The following is a 23,696-nucleotide window of genomic DNA, read 5'->3' as shown; positions in this document are numbered from 1 at the left end:
TGTTTCAAAGTTGTTTCAAAGGCTTTTATTTTATTTCGATCTTACTGTTTTGAGCTCAAAACACATTGAAACAGCTTTGAAATGAAACACCAGGTGGAATTTTGCACAACCCTATTAAGAACCACTGGTCTAGAGAAAATCTGGCTACTGGATATGAACAGCAGTCCTCTTAGTCACCAAGTTAGCTATTTTCTTCTTAACAATGGTTGTTACAAAGGAAAACATCTTGGACTTAAACTCGTCTTTATAAAATGTCTAGAGTAAAATAGTCCTGTCAGTTCAGAAATTGTTTTTCCATCTGTGAAGGCTTTGGCATTTGAAATACGGTTCCTGGGATCCAAGGAGATGTAGCAACACTTCTCATCAGTAACAGATCCCCTTTGCAAACACTGTCAGGGAAAAAGAGCCCATTCTAATTTTTTCTGTCTGAACAAACTAGCCTCAGTCCATTGGAAATTTGAGAAGTCCTTGACATAACTTCTTTGAATTAAATTGAGCAGCAGCATTTCAACAATCCCAGAATTATAGCAGTAATTTGCTCGCTTAATCAAAGCATTCCCCTCCTTCACCCATGTACTTTGGCACCTTGCTATGTCCATAAATGTTTCTGGAAACAATAGAACTTGAGAAGAAGCACTTTTGTCATGTCAACTAAAACATCCAAGAGTGTTTCCAGCCTTTTACCCTCCATGTATAACTTGGCACTGTTCCAATTATTTCCAACAGATGGTTCCAAACCAACAAAGGTTTACTCTTTACCCAGAATGCTGATCCCTGTTAAGTATCACCCTGTTTAGAATTAAGGTGCATCCATTTCAAAAGTATTTTTTTCTAAGAATTACCTATTTCCGATGTTTTACTGCAACATTTTGTACACAATACTTCCAGTTCAGATCAGACTTTGGAGACTCATTTAGGCCAAATTAAACCTGTCACACAAATAGTATGTATTTTCTGTCCATCCAATGAATAGCTAAGCTTATATTCAGACTATATATATATTTTATATAAATGACTGTTGGGAGCAGGGCAGGTTGTCATCACTCTTTGGAGCATTCCAGGGCCAGAGAGGTCATTCTGGATGTGTACCTGCGTATGAAAAACATCCTGGCCAACCTCTTCACCCACCTTGTAAACCCTCAGGAGGTCATCGCTAGCTTCTACCAGACAGGCTTCTCCAGTTTTGTGGGAGTCATTGACAGTGCCCAGATTCCCATCTTCTTCCTGCCCCAAGGTACCCAATCAAAAGGACTTCTTCTCTGTCACACTGCAAGGACTCATCAACAACTGAGGCTGATGGGAGATCAGTGTCTTCTGAAACTCCAGCCTCTTCCAGATGATGGAGAATGGATTGTCCCAAGCACCAGTGTTTTCAGTGTTTTCATCCCACACTTCATTACTAAAGACTCAGCCTACCTTCTTCTTCCCTGGCTCATGAAGACCTGCACAGGGCACCTAGAACACAGAAAAGAACACAATTACTGCCTGAGCAGGTGCTACATGACTGTGGAGTACACTTTTGGGCACCTCAAGGCACGCTGGCGGGCTCTGTGTGTGCACCTCAAGGCAGGTGAGAAGTACCTGATGTACCTCAGCACTACCACCTGCATCCTCTACAACATCTTCAAGAACAGTGGGAAGGTGTTTCACAAGATGTGGATGGAGAAGACACTCATGATGGCCAGACATAGTGTGCCCACACCAGAGCATGTGCACTCTGAGAAGTGGAACTGGTGGGGAGTCCAGGTCTGGGAAGCCCTGGCCAATTACTTCCTGGCCTGCAGGGACCATGGACACTCACTAAATAAGTAGAACCTGAGGGCTTTGGGGGCCAGAATCCCCAAGTGCCCAAGCCCTAGTACTGGGCAAAAGACCTGTCTGCCATGCATCTCCTTCCCATGGTTCATCAGGCCCCATGAAGTGGTTGGGTTTGCCCTCATTGGCTGGACACCTTCATTGCTAGGTTCATACATCTGGATGTAGGGGAATGTGTTCTGAGGAAGAGATGTGGCTCAGTTTAACTGTTCTCCATTGCCAACACAGAAATGTCTTTAATAAAACCAATTGAACCTCTACTGTATCAGAAATTGGTCTCTGTTCCCATGGCTAAAAACCAGCAGAATTTCTTGGGGGCGGGGGGAGGAGAGGGGTAGTTGGGGCAGGGCAGAAATAATGGGCAAAATAACCTGGATGGACAGTTAGGATCAGGAATGGGGCTAGGGGTGGAATGCCACTGGAACAGCATCTAGCACAGAAACTTGTACACTAAGTCCCAGACTTGGGAGTGATGACCAGGGATGTCTTTATGTAGAAACTGGACAAATATATGATCCCTGACTAACTCTTCATCTGAGAGTGCTTCAGAGCCAGGATTGGCATGGGAGACATCACCACACCCGGGGCTGCAGTCTCCTTACACTGCTCCAAAGGACCCAGACCTTCTCACCTACATCCCCTGGGTCTAGTCTCCCTTTGTGGGGAAACTGACCACATAACTCTTTCCCATTCATGAGGCCTGCCTCATGCACAGGCACCAGGTCTGGCAGGTGCCTAGCCCTGCTTTGGCTGCAGTGCTCCCCTGCAGCATGACCAGGGTCAGGTGAAGTGGATCAGCTCCCCTACAGGTCTTCTCCATGGCAGGTGGAGGAGTTTGGGGTATCGAGCTCCATTTCCAGCCTCCATCCCAGTGACAGTTTGGCATGGTGGGCTGATGGGCTGCATTCCCCTCCTTCACCCATGTACTTTGGCACTTTGCTATGACTGTCCTGGAACAACTTGGGAGGTCTGTATTCAGTGGGTGAATGCCAGGGCTGTGGGGAAGCAAATTGACTTGGGGAGAAATGAGATATCTGGAATGGCCCTGCCCTTGGCCTTGGGTGCCTCTTCCTTTATCCATCCCTCTCTGCCTGAGATGGCATGTCTGGGGCTCTCTCTGTTCCCTTGTCTCGTAGGTCACTGGGCCCCTCACTGCACTTCTCCTGTACCAAGTCCCCCTTCCATTCCCCATGATACCAGTCAGGGCATCCCAGTAGTTCCACTCATGGAATTTCTGTTCCTTTTGCACCAGGTAAGACTCCCCATGCTGGGGCACAATCTGTCAATGGGGGCTTCTCCACCATGTGTGGCCCAGGGACCTATAAGGTCTCACATGGAGATAGCATTGATGCTACTTGGGGTGTCATAGGTTGCCACAAAGTGGTCTGAGACCCAATCCATGAACTCTCTCTCCAGATGCTAGGGCTCTGCCAGCTCTGCCATTGACCAGGTAGCCTCATCAAAACTTTGGATGGCCATCTCAAGCTCCCATTGCTGCACCTCAACAGCCCAAGTATAGGCTTCTCCCAGTCTCAGTATGTTCCCTCCCTCCACAGCTGCAGTCTATCTTCATGACAGTGCCTTAGCTCTTAATACTAGGAGTCTGTGATGTGTGCCCCATGCTTAGAAGTAGCTACCAGGCCCTACAACATCTCCTCCTGGCTCCTTTGTTGCTTCTCTGGGACATCTGTTATGCATTCATCATCTCTGTGGTGGCCTGTTCTTGCACTGCTATCACATCCTCTTCTGGATTCCCTCCCACATAGAAGTGTTGTCTCTAAAAATGAGGAAAACACTACAGCTATGTGCAGTGTAACAAACATAATTTGAGGTACAATGGGACAATAGCAATGGTAAGTCCTGTCTTGCCTGTCATACACTGGGTCTGAGAACCACACCAAGTTCACCACCCAGAACAATTGCAGTCAGGCTCCTGGCTATGTTCTGAGTAGACATCAGGCCTGCTGGAATTTCAACATTCCCTAGACTGGCCAGGGACTGGCCACTCATAGTTACCAAGGTTATTGGTCAACATGAGAATCAAACTTGAGTGCTATATCTGGCTCCACTATGATGACCTAATAGCTAAAGATGCCTCATCAATTGGGGCAAACATTGACATGATGATTAACCTGTGATCATCCCCCTGAGTAAAGTTCTCCTCCCACCAGAATACAGCCCTACTGAAAAGCTGGACTGGGGCTTCTCCAGTCAGCTTATGGAGGTGGTTAGGTCAAGGAATGTCATTATCATGGGTGACCTAAACTACCCAGACATTTTCTGGGAGGAGCAGACAGCCAGGTCTGACCACTCACATAGGTTCCTGGCTGTATTACAGGACCTTCACCTTATCTAGGAGGTGCACAGCCCCACTAGGCATAATGCCTTGCTGCACCTGGTCCTGGCCACTAGGGATGACTTGGTAAGGGGACTGCAGGTCTTTGACCACCTGGGCAATAGTGATCATCACCTGCTGAAATTCACTATTCAGCGCAGGGTGTCAAGGGCTTATAACAAGACTAAAGCGCTTGACTTCAGAACGACCAACTTCAATGAGCTTCAGAGATTATCGGGGGAGGCACTGAGGGTGCAGAAGATATAGGAGATGGGAGTCCATGAAGGATGGTTGTACCTAAAGGAGGCGATCCTCCAGGCTGAAAAGGTAACAGTCTCTGAGAGAAGCAGGGGGGTTAAGAGTGCTCAGAAACCCCCATGGCTCAGCAAGGGCATTTCAGAAATGCCTGAGGACTAAAAGGGTGGTGTACAACCAGTGGAAGGGAGGGGCTATAACAAAGGAGTACTCCTCCTTGCCCCATGTGTGTAGGATGGCTATTAGGAAGACCAAGGTAGAGATAGAACTCAGGCTAGCGTCCAGGATTAAGGACAGCAAAAAGTCCTTTTTCAAATACATTGGGAGCAAGAAGAGGGCACCAGGCAATATGGGGCCCCTGCAAGACTCAAATGGTAACCTTATGGCTATACTGGATGAGAAAGCTGATATTTTTAACAGTTTCTTTGCCTCTGTTTTCCTGAACAGGGACCGGGACATCCCTCTTGCCAGGGATAGGGACAATCTCAGGGATAGCTCTGTCAGGCTTTGTGTCAGCACAGATGTAGTGAGAGATCTTCTGGAAGGGCTGAACATTTTCAGATCTGCAGGTCCAGATGCCCTCCTCCCAAGGGTGTTGAGGGAGCTGGCAAGGTTCATCGCGGAGCCCTTGGCCTAGCTGTATAAGCATTCATGGTCATCTGGCCAGGTGCTGGGGGATTGGAAACTAGCTAATGTGGTCCCCATTTTTAAGAAAGGGAGGAAGGAGTACCCAAGTAACTATAGGCTCATAAGCCTCACCTTGGACCTTAAGAAGATCTTGGAGAGAATCATCAAGGAACATATCTGTGTGGGGTCAGCAGGGGAGATAGTGCTCAGGGGCAACCAGCACGGGTTCATCAAATGCAGGTCCTGCCTGACCAACCTGATTGACTTTTATGACCAAGTAACTAAATCCTTGGATGATGGTATCACCGTGGACGTAGTCTTTCTAGACTTTAAGAAGGCCTTGACACTGTCTCTTACCCCATTGTCATTAATAAATTAAGCAACTGTGGCATCAACGCCTACACAGTTGGAGGGGTAAAAAACTGGATGATGGGGTGCACCCAGAGAGTAGTGGTGGATGGGTCTTACTCAATCTGAGAAGATGTGAGCAGTGGGGTACCCCAGGGCTTGATCCTCGGGCCTGCACTGTTTACCATCTTCATCAGCGACTTGGACAGGAGGGTTGAAAGTGCATTGTCCAAGTTTGCTGATGACACTAAGATGTGGGGAGAGGTGGACACACTTGAAGGGAGAGAGAGGCTGCAACTACACTTAGACTACAAAAGTGGACAGATGAGAATAGGATGTGGTTCAACGTAGATAAATGCAGGGTGCCGCACCTTGGGAGAAGGACTCCACAGCATACATGCAGGCTGGACAGTTCCCCTCTTGAAAGCACAGAGGCGGAATGGGATTTTGGAGTAATTATTGACTCCAAGATGAACATGAGCTGCCAATGCCAGAATGCAGCCAGCAAGGCCAGCCATACCTTGTCATGCATCCAAAGATGCATCTCAAGCCAGTCCAGAGAGGTGATCCTCCCCCTCTATGCGACATTGGTCAGGCTGCAATTAGAGTACTGCATCCAGTACTGGGCACCACACTTTAAAAAGGATGTGGCCAGCTTGGAGAGAGTTCAGACGACGGCCACCCATTTGGTGAGAGGGCAGCAGGACAGGCCCTATGGGAAAAGACTGAGGGACCAGAACCTGTTCAGCCTCAGCAAGAGAAGGCTGAGGGGGGGAACTGGTGGCTGCCTAGAGAAGTGGTCTTCGCCCCTACCATGTGTAAATTCAAAAAGAGGTTGGATGATCACCTGTCTGGGGTCTTGTGAACCCAGCATTAATTCCTGCCTGTGGCAGGGAGTCAGGCTAGATGATCTGTTCAGGTCCCTCCTGACCCCAGCAACTATGAAACTATACGCTGCAATCTGTTTTCATGCTGCATTCCTCTGATATAAGTTTTAGGTGGGGAAGGATTGTGAGACTGGAAGCAGGGGAATTGCTGTCTTGGAATGTAACATGTCTGTGGGTGACTGAAGGAGGGTTGAGTATTAGGGGCTCTGACAAACATGTTAAAAAATAGCTGATTGAATCACATTAACTATACAGCACATTAGTTATACAGACACTGGGAGACCAGGTCAAACTGATTCAATACCTCTTCTGGGCATGTGCTACACTTGGCTTAGGGGTGTGCTGAACTGAAAGGTAAGCACTTTTTTGTTTTTCCATGTCGTCAAGCAGCCTTGGTGATTGTTGTTGCCATGAGACTTGGAGTTGCTTATAGGTGGAAGGAGAAAATATTATTTGGTGAGGGCTAAGCGTGTGCATATGTGCATGAGCCCATACTCTACCCCCAGCAGATAAGTCTGTTGTGGGGGAAGGGCATGTGAGGGGGGGATTGAGACCCCTGCCGTGAAGGAGGGAATGGGGCAAATGCAAGAGGCAGGGGCTAAGGTGAATGGGGTCCTGGGGCTAGATTGGTTCATGGGACCATTGGAGCCTGGGCAGCTCATCCAGGGGCACATGCCCCCCAGATTTGGGTGCAAGGTAGAGGCAGGCTGCCACTGTGTTCTGGGCTCTGCTTTCTGCTGCTGCTGCCCTGGGACTGGTGTGATGCTGCAGCCAGTCAGCACATGCCAGGCACATGGTGTTGCGCTGCCCTCGGAGCAGGGCAGCAGTGGCAGCCTGCCTCTGCACCATGCACAGATAAAGTGGCTGGCATGTCCCCTAGGCCTCTACCAGGGTGCACACAGCAGCGGGATCCTCTCTGCACCCCTGGATGAGCCTCCTGTGCTCTGAGGGTCCCATTACCCACCCTGGGCCTGGGGCCCCCTCCCTTTGCCCTTGTCCTTGCCTCTGCCCCACTCCCTCCTTCACTACAGGGGGATTGATCTTCACCCCTCCCCAACACCCCTGTCCCATGACAGACTTACATGTTGGGCATGTAACTTACTAGTGGGTAACAGACTTACTGATGGGCAGTGCTTTACACGCTGTTGTGCTGGTGTGGCTGTATGTCTGTGTCTGCATCTCTTCCCCCCCCCCGCGATGCAGCTGCACAGAGCCTATGTCCAGGCTGCCCTGTGTGGCCCTCTGTGCTGCCACTGCTGCCCCATATTTTGTGGGGCTGAGCCCTGTTAGCCCCAGCATTCTGCTGCTAGTTGCCTCACTCCCATCAACTTTCCCATGGATTTTGGGTAGGACTGCTCAATTCTTTAATGTGGAGAATTGTGAAATATTTGATTTTCAGCCTAATTTAAAACAAGCAAACAAAAAAGATGCCCACATAAGTGGAAGAACAATATTATGGCAAATCTTGGCAAAGAAACCATTTATGTATCAAACTGTTGTCAGAAGATATTGCATTACATAAGCTTCCTGAGGGTATTTTCATTCACTTAAAGTCAGTGTTCCAAGAGCAAAAAAAACAATCTTTTGTGCTGTCTCTATTATTGTCCCCTTGTGACTCTCGTGTTTCTGGTATCATGATAAATTAGATCAAATATGCTCTCTAGCTGCAGTTTTATCTATCATATTTCTCTCATTTCTTAAGATTATATTCCTTCAAATTTCCCAGATCACGTTTTTAGGATTTTAGTTGAGATAATTCATATTCTCTCTCTTAAGTGTAACTTCATATTAAAATACAATAGCTTTATAGTCATAGCAAGCCTGCATTTGAAGTTCTCAAAGGTTCTTTTCTATATCACCCTGTGCTACAAATATACATGCTGATGTATTTTGTGTTATATTTGTATAACATTTTTATTTTTTCTACAGTTACAATACATGGAATCAGGATAGGGGAATATCAACATTTCTAAAGATTTAGGTTCTTCCTCCTGCAAATCCCTGTAGATATGGCTGTCCCTTTTTTCCCCAAAGACATGCCTATTAAGCTATGTAGGACTACTAAGAAGAACGTATAAAATTAGAAGTCAAAGGAATGTGTTAAATGAGTCTTGCACTAGTACAATAATACCTGGAGAGTTACTTTCATATCTGCCCCTGGTAGAAATTACAACTGAACCTGTGTTGTAAGCTTCCCTTCCTCAAAAATAAGCATGTACATCCTGCTATGTACATGTCACATGGCATTAAAGTGGGCTCAGTTATAATTGTGTTAAAGACACAGGACAAAATAAGGAGCTTTTATTTTTAGTAAGAATATAGTTGGCATATTTTCCACTGATGTTATTTGCTTTACCTAAGCCACAGTTAATTTCAGGGAGTTCAGTATATAGTTTGAAACTTTTATATTTTTTTCTCAGGCATTTATTTCTTTGATGGCTACTGATTCCTTGAAAATAGCAGAGTCTGTGTGGGCTGAAATACTTTGGAACCTTTCTCTTCAGATACACTTTTCACCAAGAAAAGCAAATCGCTCTTGTTCTTTGAAAGGCAGTTTCAAGAAACATCAAAGGTGAGCTCTAAAAAAGGTAAGAACAAGCATGGATATTTAAACCAAGACTTTACTAAGGTGTGATAGGAACTCTCTGAAGATATGAACACTCAATCTAAAACTGCTGACATTTGTTTTTTTTATTCCCTGCTTTTAGGATTTGGGTGGCGGTGGGGGGTGTTCAAGATACATATTTTAAATAAGGAAATAATTTGTCACAGCAAAAAAGGCATGAAAATAGAACAGAATCCAGATTCTTCTGTTTCCATAGGTTCAACAGTCAGGATTACTCTTGCTTCTGGAGTATCCCACAGAGTGTCTACTTCTGGCTGTTCCACCCGCAGGCCTGAGGTAATGATGCCACCACCCAGGCACTGGTCTCTGTTAGCACTCTGTGCAGCCCAGGGTGCACAGACCCTACAAGGCTTGTGGGTGTTTTGCCCACTGGTAATATTTCTGGGTGCCTATTTCAGCCCAAAGCCTCCCAGGATAACCTCAGGTAGGATTGAGGGAACATACACAGACCAGCTTTGCTGGTCAGGCCAGGAGCAAAAAGGCTTGCCTTTCCTCTCCACAGTAAAACAGCAAGGCATGCTGTAACCCAATACCTTTATTGATCAGGGGGAGAGAGTGGGGGTAGAACAAGGAAGCCAGAATACACTTTGAGCAAACATAATCAATCAGAGTCTTACACAGTCTTGAATGTAACAGCCCTTTTAAAACAAATCTGCCTAATTCCAACTCTTGGCTAATTTCCAAGTTTTTACTTACAGGAATTCATCCAGGTGACAGCCTGGAGAAACTTTGCTTGTGGCTTAGCCTGCTGGAGGAAGAGAGCACTCCCCCCTCTCCTCAGGAATTTATCTGGCCCAGTCACCTGGTTGACTGAACTAAACAGAAAACATGCAAGAGAGAGAAGGGTACCCTTGGAATGACACAAGAGAGGGCAAAGAAAGGGGATTTCTTCATAGATGGTTCCAAAGAGGATGGAGCTAAACTGTTCTCAGTGGTGGTAGATGACAGAACAAGGAGCAATGCTCTCAAGTTACAGCAAGTGAAGCACAGGTTAGATGTTAGGAAAAACTTTTTCTCAGGAGGGTAATTAAGCACTGAAACAGGTTACCCAGAGAGGCTGTGGAAACTCCATCAGAGATTTTTAAGACTTGACTAGACAAAGTCCTGGCTGGGATGATCTAGTTGGGGATGGTCCTGCTTTGATCAGGAGGCTGGACTAGGTGACCTCCTGAGGTCCCTTCCAACCCTACTTTTCAATGATTCTATACCTGAAACAGTCCTAAACACTACTTATGCTGACTGTAAAGTCATGCTCACCATTGAGTAAACTGAGCATTTCAAAGTCAGCATTTTAACATTATACTACAGAAAAAAAGCACCCTGCAAAAAAACTGGAAGATGTGAGTGGACCTTGAAGCTTTAAAATAAAATAAAATTACACTTTGCTTGAATATATACGGCAAGAGCAATAATTAACCATATCAAATACAGTAAATTCCTTATTTCATTACTACTTTCATCTATATAATTTAATAGGATATCTGAGTTCTGCAAAAGGTATGTTTTACTATATTATCCAACTATGCACCTAAAATGTATGTAAATATATTTATGAAAAAAATAAGAACATATTCTTTGTTATTGTTTCATTTATTGTTATATTTACAAACTTCTAGCTTATTGTATGTCTATGTGAACCACTTTTGTCAACACTCCTTGTCTAGATGTGAAGAAAAAAAATACATATTCTTATCTAAAAGAAAATAAAGTATCTTATATAAAGCTAAGAAATATGAGCAAGCATATGATGGCAGATGTGGCCTTAAATATATGAGCAGGATTTCTACAATTCTTGTTAGAGTTAGAGAGAGAGAGAGAAAGAGAGAGAGAGAGAGAGAGAGAGAGAGAAGGAGTGAAACAGAGATGTATTTTAAAATGGGAAGGGAAATTATAAAAGAAATATTGTAATGACAGACTGAACAATGGTATACTCTCTCAGTTGGAGTACAGCTGCATCCAATTTATGTTCCTTGCTCTATGAATTATAGAGTGAGGATTGAAAGTTCCAGAGCAAAGGCAATTCTAAACATGGGGAATTTATATATGATGAAAGACTGGGGAAAAGTGGGGAAAGGATTATTTATCTTGGAAAAGGTTGTGGGGAGCTGAAGGAAGTATTCAAGGTTACCAAGGATATAACAAAAAGTAATTGGCTCTTTCTTTTTAGTTTTATCCCCATCATGGGATTGGTGAATGTTTATTATTCTACCATTTTCAATTATGTAAGTTAAAATTAGGGAGATCAAATCATTTGCAGAATATAAGATGCATTTGTTGCAAGGGAAAGGGAAAGGGAAAGGGAAAGGATTTTTCTCTATTCCTTCTGCCCCCAGGAAAGTGCTGTAGAATTGGGTAGGAGCCTGACCCAAATTGGCCTTGGGTCTGACATCCAACTAAAGTGTCAGACCTTAGGTACTTTGCTCCACACCTTTGGACAGTGATATAAAAAGACAGTTTTAGGTGCTTAGGATACATGGAATTTGGAGACCAAAAAATCAGAGGGATGTTCAAATGTGTCTAGGCCTGAGCAGCGAGGTCAGCCAATAAGAAATGCTAGGCAAAGGAAAACAGATAATTGTTTGCATTCTTGTTAGTCTTCAGAGCTTAGACATCTTAATCAGGGCTACAAGGTAAGCACTGATATAATTTTAGGATCCATAAAATGGTGGTAGTGGCCATTGACAGATCTAGGATTTTGGAATGGGGTGTGTAGATGGTGAGGTACATTATCACAGAAAAGAACACCTATTCCTCCTCAGTTGATGAGAAGCCTTACTAATATGCTTCGGACCTAGCACCATATTATTCAGTTTAAGATCACAGCAAAACTCCTATGAGGAGAGACTGAGGGACCTAAACCTGTTCAGCCTCAGCAAGAGGAGGCTGAGGGGGAACCTGGTGGCTGCTTACAAACTCAGCAGGGGAGATCATCAGCAAATGGGTAGAGCCCTATTCTCCCCAGCACCACCTGGGGTGATGAGGAACAATGTTAATAAGCTGATGGTTTAATAGGTTTAGGTTAGAGATAAGGAAGCAATATTTTACGGTTAGGCTGGCCAGAATCTGGAACCAACTTCCTAGGGAAGTGGTCCTTGCCCCTACCTTGTAATAAATTCAAAAAGAGGGCAGATGATCACCTGTCTGGGGTCTTGTGAACCCAGCATTAATTCCTGCCTGTGGCAGGGGGTCAGATCTGTTCAGGGCCCTCCTAACCCTAGCTACTATGAAACTATGAAAAACAAATGTAACTTCACTGGAATGTCCTCTAATTGCTAGATTACGTATTATGGTTATAAAACCACAAAAACTAGGCAAAAATCATCCAAATATTTTTTATTTGATTTTTAATCATTATAATTAAGTTTGCATCTCTTAGATTTGTAAAAACAAAATATAGCCGTCTTGAGCATCTTGGCAGTGCATCCAAAGCTTCAGTCCATCATTTCCACATCTGAGTAATGTTCACCTGAGTCAATATTACCACACCTTAAAATTTTGTACCTAAATGTAAAAATAGTTAGCAGGGCTGTGAAAAAAGAAGACAGACATTACCAGAAATGACTAACAGATAGCATAATGCAAAAGAAAGGATACCTTGATTAGTGGAATATCAAGACCAGTAAAAAGGAGACAGGAGCGTAAGTGGAGTAAAGAGAAATTAGCAGGAATCAGGTAGATTAAATGAGCCATTAAGTCAATTAACTCCCTCAGTACTGCCTGAATAGAAATGCTGCTGCCCTTCCCAGGCAGTTGATTTTAAAGTTTAGATAGAATAGGAATCAAAGGAGGGTACAACTGCACCACTGTACCTCCCTCTTCACAAATCCACCCTTGGCAGTACCTATTTTTGCTCCAAAGATTAGTGGTTATAGCTCCTTCCTCCAAAGCTGAAAAACTGGGTTTTACACCTCTTCTCCTTAAGAAGGCTCAAACCCATGTCTTCCATTTTCTAAGAGAGTGCCCTAGCCAGAATCAGCCCTAGCCAAAGTCCTGTTTCAGAGCTTCCAAGAAAAGTTAGTATCTCATTCTAAATCAAAATATCAGGCAATGGGGCTTATTAATATTTAGTAATAATAACTAAACTTGGTTGTAAATCCAGGCCAGTTTTCAATATTTGGCTAATGCAGATAAGTACATATGATTACAATGACTACATAAAAACCCAGAATGCTAAGTCAAGTCCCCGAGCCTATATTTTGAAGCATACTCCTGATTTTAAAGTAAGATGTATTCCTCAAATTTGTAATTATCTTAAATTTAGCTTGCATTTTCCCATTTCCTCACTTCATGTTTCAGTGGTACTGTGAATGTTTTTATGACAAAACAATTTAAAATCAAAACACTTTTATATTGCTTAACTTCAAATACTTGTCGTTAGATTGGTAATTGTGATACTTCTGTAATTATACACAAACTGGAGGCCTAATCCTGCTTTGATTTAAGAAACCATATGACTTTCCTGAGGAAATATTCAATTAACTTACTGTTGGCTAACTAATGCTTTTTCTCCCTGAAGTTCTCGAGTATTGGGCTCTAAACATAGACAAGCCTTTCCTGCCTCTTTGCAATATATAAAGGACTAGGAAATGCAATGCTTCCTTTCAGAATTCCAGGTCACTATAATTTATGCTTTGTCTCACCAAGTTTTGAAAACCTGCAAGGATGGTGCTTCCACCACCTCCTGGGAAACCTGTTTTAGTGTTTTACTACCCTCCTAAATGAGAATATTCTTCCTAATATCTAACCTAAACTTCCCTTGCTACAACTTGAGACCATTGCTCTTTGTTCTGTTATCTTCCATCACTGAGAACAGTCTAGCTCCATCGTCTTTTGAAACCCCGCTTCAGATCGTGGAAGACTGCTATTATGTCCCCTCTCAGTTTCCTCTTCTCTAGACTAAATAAGTCCAGTTCCTTCAGTCTTTCCTCATAAGTCATGTCCCCCAGATCCCTCACCATTTTTGTTGCCCTGTGCTGGACTCTCTCCAATTTGTTCATCCTTTTCGTAGTGCGGGGGGGCACAAAACTTAACACAGTACTCCAGATGTGTCCCCACCAGTGCTGAATAGAGGGAAATAGTTACTTCCCTTGACCTGCTGGCAACACACCTACCAATGCAGACCAGGATACCACTAGCCTTTTTGGCACTGCTGGCTTATATTCAGCTTATTGCCCACTGTAACCTCCAAGTCCTTTTCTGCAGTCAGCCCCCAGCCTATACTGGTGTATGGGATTGTTCCATCCTAAGTGCATGACTTTGCACTTGTCCTTGTTGAACCTCATGAGATTCTTTTTGGCCCAATCCTCCAATTTGTCTAGCCCTACCCTTCAGTATATCAACAGGGAGACATGAGCAATGCATTGGATCAGCCCAGGTAAGCAATAAGGTAAGCACTAAAGGGCCTGATAGACACCAGGACAAGGAGTACCAAGGGCGCCTATTGGGGTGGGGGGGAGGAGGCTTAAATATCTCTACACTAATGCTAGAGCGAACAAGGAGGAGGAACCTGCACTCCTGCTTGCAAGCAACAACTTTGACCTGGTTGGACTAACTGAAACCTGGTGGGACCTTACTCAAGATTGGGCTGTAGTCATTGAGGGTTACAGGTTACAGGATAGAGTGGAGAGAAGGATGTGGGGCGTTGCTCTCTATGTTAAGGAACAATATACATCCTCTATAATTAAAATGGGATCAGAGGAAGGCCAAACTCAGGTACCTTGGGTCAGGATACGAGGCGGGAGTTGGGAGGAAAGGGTCTTAGTATTAGGGGTCTACTATAGACCACCACACCAGGAGGATGAACTAGACCTGGAATTCTCCAGACAGCTCTCAGAGGCTGTACACTTGAGACATATGGTTGTCATCTCTCTAAACTACCCTGACATCTGCTGAGAGGAGCAGTCAGCCAAATCTAACTACTCAGTGTCGTGTTTGAGTTTTACCTGTCAGTTAAAGTGCCGACGCCAGCAAAGCAAAAGACCATAATAACTTAGTAAGGACACAGGCCGTAAAGACCCCTCAGCACTAGTAGCCTTTATTTCTTTGCTAAAAGAAGCATTGCAGTTGGAGTTTGTTAAAAGTTTGTTCCCCACACTTAAGGAGCTTGTCATCTGCAATGATAAGTATTGCAGGTGCCAATCATAAGCTTGACTTTTTGAACCCACTGAGGGCAGCCAGATGAATAATGTATCCAGGTCAAATGAATAGGTACCTAGGTCAGATTAATATGTATCTAGGTCACTGTGTAAGAACGTAATTGGCGGTCAGTAAATATTCACAATTGACATGAAGTGATTGGTCACTGCTGACTATAACTAAGAGCAGATTCCCGCCATGAAGCGGAGAACTCCAAGCACACCAAGGAGACACAGTCAGCAGATTGGCCACCTGCAGACATCTCCCCGCCACCAACCTTCATTTTGGCATATTCGTTTCTCACCAGTTCATCTGTTCTTCTCGTCAAAGAGCTCTCGGAAGTTTACTGATTGAAAGTGCATTATAATTTTTCCCTGTGCATGAGCTGTTGACCAGTTCTGGGACTATTGAGTCGGGCAGCCGCACCTAGCCTCCAGGTTAGAAAGCAAGGGCTCGGCTCAGGAACCCCGTGAACCAACAGACCCCTGTAGACCGTTCTGTTTTATGCACTGTAACTGAACAAGTCAGCTATCCTGCCTATGCTGCGACCATCGGTAGTACAATAAACCTTTCATACAACCAATACGCTTCAAGCCACCTGACTCCTACTCGCTGCTACTCCCCACCTGTCCGGTCATCTATCCTTTCTGCGCCAAGCCGGTCATACTGACCCAGGCTCTCAGGTCAAGGGAACACCGCTTACTAGGTGCAACACTCAGGTAGGTTCTTAACCTGCCTACAGGACCTCCATCTAAAGCAGGAGGTATACAATTCCACTAGGGGAAATGCCTGCTGGACTTGCTGGGGAATGACCTGGTGGGGAGTAAGCAGGTACAAGGTAACCTAGGGGATAGTGATCATTGATCGTCCAGCAAAGGGTGAGTAAAGTAACCAGCAGGGATGAAGTGCTAGACTTCAGAAAGGCTAACTTCAGTGTGCTCAGGAGATTAGTTAGTGAGGCATTAAAGCTGAAGAGCATTGGCAAAATGGGGGTCCAGGAAGGGTGGTCATTCCTCAAGGGAACGATCCTATAGGCACAGAAGGAGACAAACCCATTCATCATAAAAAGGGTCAAAGGAGCCAAGAAGCCCTTTTTTCTGAGCAGGGAAGTCCAGAAAAGCCTAAAGGTAAGAAAGAGGTATTCAGGCTGTGGAAGCAGGAGGTAGGTACCAAGGAGTAGTATACCTCCCTGGCTCACACTTGCAGGGAATCAGTTAGGAAGGCCAAAGCAGGAATAGAATTTAGGCTGTCAACAAAAATGAAGGACAACAAAAAGTCCTTCTTCAGGTATATATGAAGCAAAAGGAAGGTGCAGGGTAGCATAAGACCCTTACAGGACAAACTAGGGCAATTTGTGACAGATAGGGGAGAAAAGCTGAGTTCTTCAATGAGTTCTTTGCATCTGTATTTTTAGACACAGACCAAGACAAATCTCCCAATTGGATCATAGTTAGACACAGGAGGGACATCAGCCCACCAACTGTTAGTGCAGACTGAGAGAAGGGGCACTGGGAGGGGCTGGATGTTTTCAAATCAGTGGTCTCTAATGAATTTCATCCAAGGATGCTGAAGGAATTGGCCAGTGTCACAACGGAGCCACTGACACAGCTGTTCAAGTACTCATGGTGCTCCAGTCAGGTCTCAGAGGACTTGAAAAGGGCCAATGTGGTCCCCATTTTCAAGAAGGGGAGGACAGAGGAATCGGGAAACTATAGACCAGTTAGTCTCACCTCTATCCTTAGGAAAGATCTAGAAAAAAATCATTAAGGATCACATTTGTGGGAGCCCAGTAGGGGAAATAATGATGAAAGAAAATCAGCACAGATTCATTGCAGATAGTTCCTGCCTGACTAAACTTGTTTCTTTTTATGACCAGGACACAACATGCTTAGATGCAGGAGTTGAGGTAGATGTCATCTACCTAGACTATAAGAAGGCCTTGGATACATTATCTCATTCTGTTTTAACTGCACTTTATCATATATTAGCGGATGCATAATGAACAGGTCCAGGGAGGTGATGCTTCCCCTCTATGCAGCACTGGTCAGACTGCAGTTGGAGGACCATGTCCAGTTTTGGGCACTGCACTTCAAGAGGGATGTGGAAAATCTTGAAAGGGTTCAGAGGAGTACCACTGGTATGGTTAGAGTCCTGCAGGCAAGTCTGTACGAGGAGAGACTGAGGAACCTAGATCTCTTCAGCCTTCTCAAGAGAAGGCTGAGGGGTGATCTTATGGCTGCCTATAAATTCATCAGAAGAGGGCAGCAGGGAATAGGAGATGCTCTGTTTACTAGGGCACCCCTGGAATAACTAGGAAAAATGGCCACAAATTGATGGAGAGCAGATTTAGGTTGGACATTAGAGATAACTTCTTCACAGTAAGGGTTGCCAGAATCTTGAAGTGCCTTCCAAGGGAGGTGGTGCTCTCCCCTACCTTGGGGGTTTTCAAAAGAAGACTGGACAAGCACCTAGCTGAGGTCATCTGACCCAAGCGCTCTTTCCTGCCAAGGGATGGGGTCATACTCAGTGACTTACTGAGGTCCCTTATGACCCTAACATCTATGAATTTATGAATCTACTACTCCCCGCCAAGCTTGGTGCCATCTGCAGATTTGCTGAGGGCTCACTCTGTGCCACCTTCTAGGTCACTGATGAAGAAAACCAGCCCCAGGACCAATTCCTGGGACACTGCACTTGATACTGGCTGTCAACTAGACATCAAGTCATTAATTATTACCCTCTTAGCCCAATGCTTTATCCAGTTTTCTATCCACCTTACAGTCCATTCATTCATCCCATACAAATTTTCTGCCACTCCCTGAGCAGAAGACCTGTAACATATCTTGCCTCTTTCTGTGCCCTCTGCTGCCTCTATTCTCTGGTGCACACAGGATTCCAGAGTGTCTGTCTCACATTCCTCTGTCTTTGATATCTCTGAAGCTGCACTGCCTGCATAACACTCTGCCTTGCCATAACCTGAACTTGTAATGTACACCTTACAAACTCAACAGAAAACACCCAACTGTTCTTTTATAGTTTCATAGTTTCATAGTTTGTAGGGTAGGAAGGGACCTGAGCAGATCATCTAGTCTGACCCCCTGCCATGGCAGGAAAGAATACTGGGGTCAAATGACCCCAGCAAGATGTTCATCTAACCTCCTCTTAAACACCCCCAGGGTAGGAGCCAGCACCACTTCTCTTGGAAGTTGGTTCCAGACCCTAGCCACCCTGACCGTGAAGTAGTACCTCCTGATAGCTAACCTAAACCTGGTCTCTTCTGGTGGTGCTCGGGGAAACAGTGACTTCCCCAATGCCTGCTGATCCCCCCTGACTAGTTTATAACAGGCCACAATATCCCCCCTCAGCCTTCTCTTTTGGAGGCTGAACAGGTTCAGGTCCCGCAGCCTGTCCTCATAGGGCCTGCCCTGTTGTCCCCTGATCATACGAGTGGCCCTCTTCTGGACCCTCTCCATGCTGTCGACATCCCTCTTGAAGTGCGGTGCCCAGAATTGGATGCAATACTCCAGCTGTGGCCTGACCAGTGCCGCATAGAGGGGGAGGATCACCTCCTTGGACCTGCTCAAGATGCATCTGTGGATGCATGCCAAGGTGTGGTTGGCCTTCCTGACTGCCTCCCCACACTGCCAGCCCATGTTCATCTTGGAGTCAATGATGACCCCCAGATCCCTTTCCGCCTCCGTGCCAATAAGAGGGGAGTTCCCCAACCTGTAGGTATGGTGCCGGTTGTTCCTCCCGAGGTGCTTCCATTTAACCATTTATGAAAGACTATAACCCTTCCCAAGGACCCTAAGTCAAAGGACCCTGTTTATTCACACAGCCTTTTCAGCAGAGAGATGACTTTGCTCTCTCCTAGCTTCCTACTGCAAACACAAGAGGTTCTTACTTAATCCCAAGCAGACCACAGCATGTAACCATGTCCACTACTCTGCCTGACCCAGACAAAAAGTCTCCCAGTCAGCAGTAACAAACCACCTCTCATGCACAAAAGACTTTAACACAGACATAGTTACTTACGTTAATATTCTGGTTGGAACTACTACACAGTTTTACCTTACCAACAGGTCTCCACCAGGAGTTCCACAACCTTACTCCACTATCACTATGAGTCTTGGCTGACCCCTCTAAAACAGATCACTCTGCATCAACAAATTCCCTGATCAGTCAGGTTACTACCCTTGTGTCCCAGTGGCGTCACCAATTGTTGACACTAGATTTGGACCGAGCTCCTATACTTTTGTTTTGGGTGGGCACAACCCTCAAGACTGAACACAACACCTGCCAGTCAATAATAGGCAAATCGATTGATACAGAGTAAGAGCAGAAAAACAACAATACAATCAATCAAACAATTCCATATCTACCAATCCTCGGGCTGTCATCAGAGTCAAAGTGCATTTGGGTAGGATGCAGGCTTCACTCCAAGGCTCTTTGTCTTAGGTGTCAGCAGGCTGGAGGTAAGATTCCAAGGCCCACAGACCACCTCCAGTGGGGTGCATGAGATGGGCTGCTGGTATGCCCTTGGTCCATGGTGACCTCAGGGGCCTTTCCCAGGGGATAGGGATGGGGATGGGGACCCCTCTTAGGGAGCAAAAGAGAGGGACAGGGAGGGAAGAGGAGGAACGGGGGGAGGGGGGAAAGGGACAGAGGGAAGGATAAGAGAGGTGGACAAGACAAAGGGACCCTTTTTAATTTTAAGTCTCTGCTTTTGTATTTTCCTTCCCCTTGATGACTCTTCATGTGTGGCTATCTCTGTTCTCTCTTTGTGTTCACGCATTCATGTAGCCTTGTGGGCCTTGTCCTAATTTGGTCTATTCCCCCAAAACTGGGACTTAGGCCCCCCTTTTCTCTGAGGGCTTGTTGTTGGTGTCACTTATCTTGTGTTATGGGACGTACTTTCTTTGCTTCCCAGGCTGTGTGTCCTTGTTGTGCCAGACAACTTGTCTGCCTTGAAGGCTGTGATCTCGTGTTATAGCATGTCCCCCTTCAATTTTTAGCCTGTGTCCATCCATTGCCCTTGTTGTGCTAGACAGACCATCTACTTCCAGGACCATGAGAAGCTGTTTGTGTGTTTTCCAAGCTCTTTAGAAATTCAAGTAAGCCCTGATGCCTATCTTGACCCCTTATAATGCATATATATATACCTATAAGCCAATTCCCAAAAAACAAGCCTTTAAATACAATTTCTAAACCAACAATTGGTATATAGTTGCCTGGATTTTCCCTTTCTTAAATATGGGCACTATGTTTGCCCTTTTCCAATCATCCAGGACCTCTCCTGATCACCATAAATTTTCTAAGTTGATGGTTAATGGCCCTGCACTCACATCAGCCAATTTCCCCAGCACCCTCAGGTGCATCCCATCCAGCCCCATGGACTTGTACATGTCCAGCTTTTTTAAATAGTCCCTAACCTTTTCTTTCTTTTAGTCCATGGTCAGACTGGTATGGACTGTGAGGGTTTCTGCCTTTCTCTGCAGCATGAGGTGTGGCACTCTTTCTGGGACCTCTTGAGCATATTTTAATAACCTTTGCAGCAACAGGATATTGATCACCAATCCTCCCTCCGCACCCCCCAGCACATCGCTGCTAAACCTCTTAGAAATTAGGATTTTATGTTTTTGTTTTGTTACAGGTAACTGTGTAGCTTTTCTAATAGGGTAGACAATGAATTTGTGTAGGGTGGTTCGTATATGAATGGCCCTGCCACAGGGGGTTGTATTAGGGGACCTGTGGAAGTCTCTTCAAGCCTTATTTCTTAATCATGCTGTGATTATTTATTTTAGGTTTACCTCAGGGGATCTGCTTGTAAATTAAAATAAATTGACACTAAGGAAAACCGTTTTAATGGTTTCCCTATTAAAATTTGTTTTCATGGACAGAATCCTTCTGAGGTCCTGTAGAGACTTATTTTCTTAAACTACCAGAAGACAGTTAATTCTTTTTACTTGCCAACATACAGTTTTCTTTTCAAACAAGAAGGGCATTTGAAACAAAGAAACAAGTGAGCAAAAAACAATGCTTTCCCCACCCCCTTCTCCTCCCCTACCTTCCCTATTTAAACTATAATGGGCAAGTGAAAAGAGCAATGGCTGGCAAATGTCAAATAAGTGGTATATGCATAATGAGACAGGAGAAAATCTCCCCTACTATCTATAGAGCTTCTGAAAAGGAGGTGAGAGATACCTAAAACTACTTTCCCTCTTTCTTTATTATCTCAGTTCAACCTTCTCTCTGATATTCTTCATGGGTTGGAATCCTAGCCAACTGGAGAAAACAGAAAAATTACCAGTCTGCTCAGTGGCATAACTAAGGTAGGGTAACTAGGGTAGTTCCCCTTGACTCTAAGGGGGTGGGTGCATGAAAAAAAAAAATGCTGCTGCTTCAGCTGCAAAACAGACTCAGTGGCACACTGGCAGCTGGAAGTTGCTGCTGCCCATGTGTGTGGCAGTTGCCTCCAGTACCTAGCTACTCTGTTATACCACTGAATGTGACTGGGATTTTTCTTGTCTTTCAAGTACTTAAGAAGGAAATGTTTCTTCCACTCTACTTGGCATTGGTGAGGCTCCAACTGGAGTATAGCACCCAGTTCTGAGAGTCGCACTTTAGCAAAAATGTGGTAAAACTTGAGAGAGTCCAGAAAAGGGTCCACCCATATGATTAGAGACTTGCATGGTAAGTAATACAAGAAAAAGCTGAGGGACCTGGGATTCTTCAGCCTGAAAAAGAGAAGGCTGAGAGGGGACTTAGTAGCTGCTTACTGCTACATCAGGGAAGTACATCAAGGACTCAGTGAGCAGCTGTTCATCAGGGCACCTCAGGGGAAAACCAGGAGTAATGGCCACAAACCCCTGGAAGACTGTTTCAGGCCCAGCATTAGGAAAAACTTGTTCCCAGAGTGTCCAGATTGTGGAATAAGCTCCCTCCAGAGGTGGTACAATCACCTACACTGGAAATCTTTTAAAGAAGACTGGACAGTCACCTTGCTGGGGTCACCTGACCACAGCTGTCTTTCCTGCCTAGTAAAGGGGTATGGACTCGATGATCTTCAGGCTTAAGGTCCTGTGTGCTGAGCTAGTAACCAGAAGGATGGGAGTCTGATGTTGATTGTGGGGTACTAATTTTGTGTCTCCTCCCTCTCCCCTCTCACATGACCCACCAGGCAGGTGCCTGGCTGAATGGAGAAGTATGCCCAGGAAGCCTGCCTCTGTGGGTGACTATGGCAGTGCTTTCACCATGGGCATTCTCAGTGGCAGCATCCTCCAGGCTGTCAAGGGCTTCAGCAATGCCCTTGTGGTCATCTGTCACTGGCTTTGGGGAAGCCTCAATGCCATGTGGGTCCAAGCCCCCCAGATTGGAAGTGGTTTCCTGGTGTGGGGCAGCCTCTTCATCATTGACTGTGAACTAGTGCAGATGCAGGGCAAGGAGGGTCCTTGGAACTCTATCACTAGTGAAGCCCTCACAGGTACTCTCCTCACTTCCTGCAGCAACCCCCTGGCCATGGTGGGCTTTCCCATGATAGGGGGCATCTTCCTGGCCCTGACTGAGGGCCTCAGGATCCTGCTCACCCACTTCATGGTCCAGCAGTTACAGAACCCCACTCCCTTCATGAAGAATCCCATCCAGCTGCCCTCCAAGGACAGCTGCACTCCCACCAGCTACTCAGGCTACAGACAGTACCAGTGAACCCCAACCCATAGAAAAAAAAGGGAAGGGCTTCTTCCCTTAAGATCTTTATCTTAAGTCCTTTCACACAAACAATTAATTTGACTTTGAAGAGAATTTGGTGGGAAAAATAATTACAGAACTGATGAAGGATGACTTCACATTTCCAATATATTACGTTAAACCCAACATTCTGCCATTCCTAATCACCTGAATTTGCCTTACGACTACTGTTCTTTACTGGAAAAGTTAATATAGCTTTGCACTTTTGATAGATATGAAAACAGGGTTTTTTTGATATAGCTTATTCAAGTAAAGTATATGCCAATAGTTTGTTCACTGAATAAATAAAGTATTACATGCTCATAAGATGATTGTATTGTAAGTAACTGAACTAGTGATGTCATATTGATAACATCAAAATAAAATATTTTACTGGCCAGCATCTACTTTTACTGTGTGTTTATTAGTACTAATGTATTTATAGAGAAGGTATAAATTTCAATGAATAATGAAAGATCAGGTAAATATTTACATGTATCTTTGATTAAAAAATAAAATTCTGTATTTTTTTTCTCAGATGTGAAGCACGAACCAAGGTGTCAGAGGAATATACAAGTTCAGTTGCTTAACAATATGGTCATCTGTGAAATTTAAAGTAGAAAACCTGAAGGAAACAAACAAGTTTTAGTAACATTTCGCAAACTGTGATGATGGCTAACCTTTTCTGAATTGAAAGGAAGCATCTTGACTATAACCAAATTGAAGTTGACAACAGAAAGTAAGCAATAACGTTAATTCAGAAAAAAAAATAGAAATCCCTTTTCTCATAACAGGCCAATCTATCCTCTGAGTTGCATTAATATGCGCCCTGTGAAAGGGATAATTTAGATCAGAATCTAGTCATATGCAATTATATTTAATGTTTGTATTAATATAGATTTATTTCTAAAGTTGTACTGTATACTTTGTTATTTATTCTTGA

General features: G+C 44.7%; 1 pseudogene; it reads left to right on the top strand.

Moving 5' to 3' along the window:
• The first annotated feature begins 22,224 nt into the window (after positions 1 to 22,224).
• LOC149870181 (mitochondrial import inner membrane translocase subunit Tim17-B pseudogene) lies at positions 22,225 to 22,732 on the top strand (annotated as a pseudogene).
• Positions 22,733 to 23,696: the final 964 nt, after the last annotated feature.

The sequence above is a fragment of the Crocodylus siamensis genome, chromosome 2 (assembly GCF_052110815.1).
Source record: "Crocodylus siamensis isolate JL-2025a chromosome 2, ASM5211081v1, whole genome shotgun sequence".
In the NCBI taxonomy this organism is placed as follows: domain Eukaryota; kingdom Metazoa; phylum Chordata; order Crocodylia; family Crocodylidae; genus Crocodylus; species Crocodylus siamensis.
Note: the sequence above shows the minus strand (reverse complement) of the source record. Positions and strands in the feature narration are given on the sequence as shown.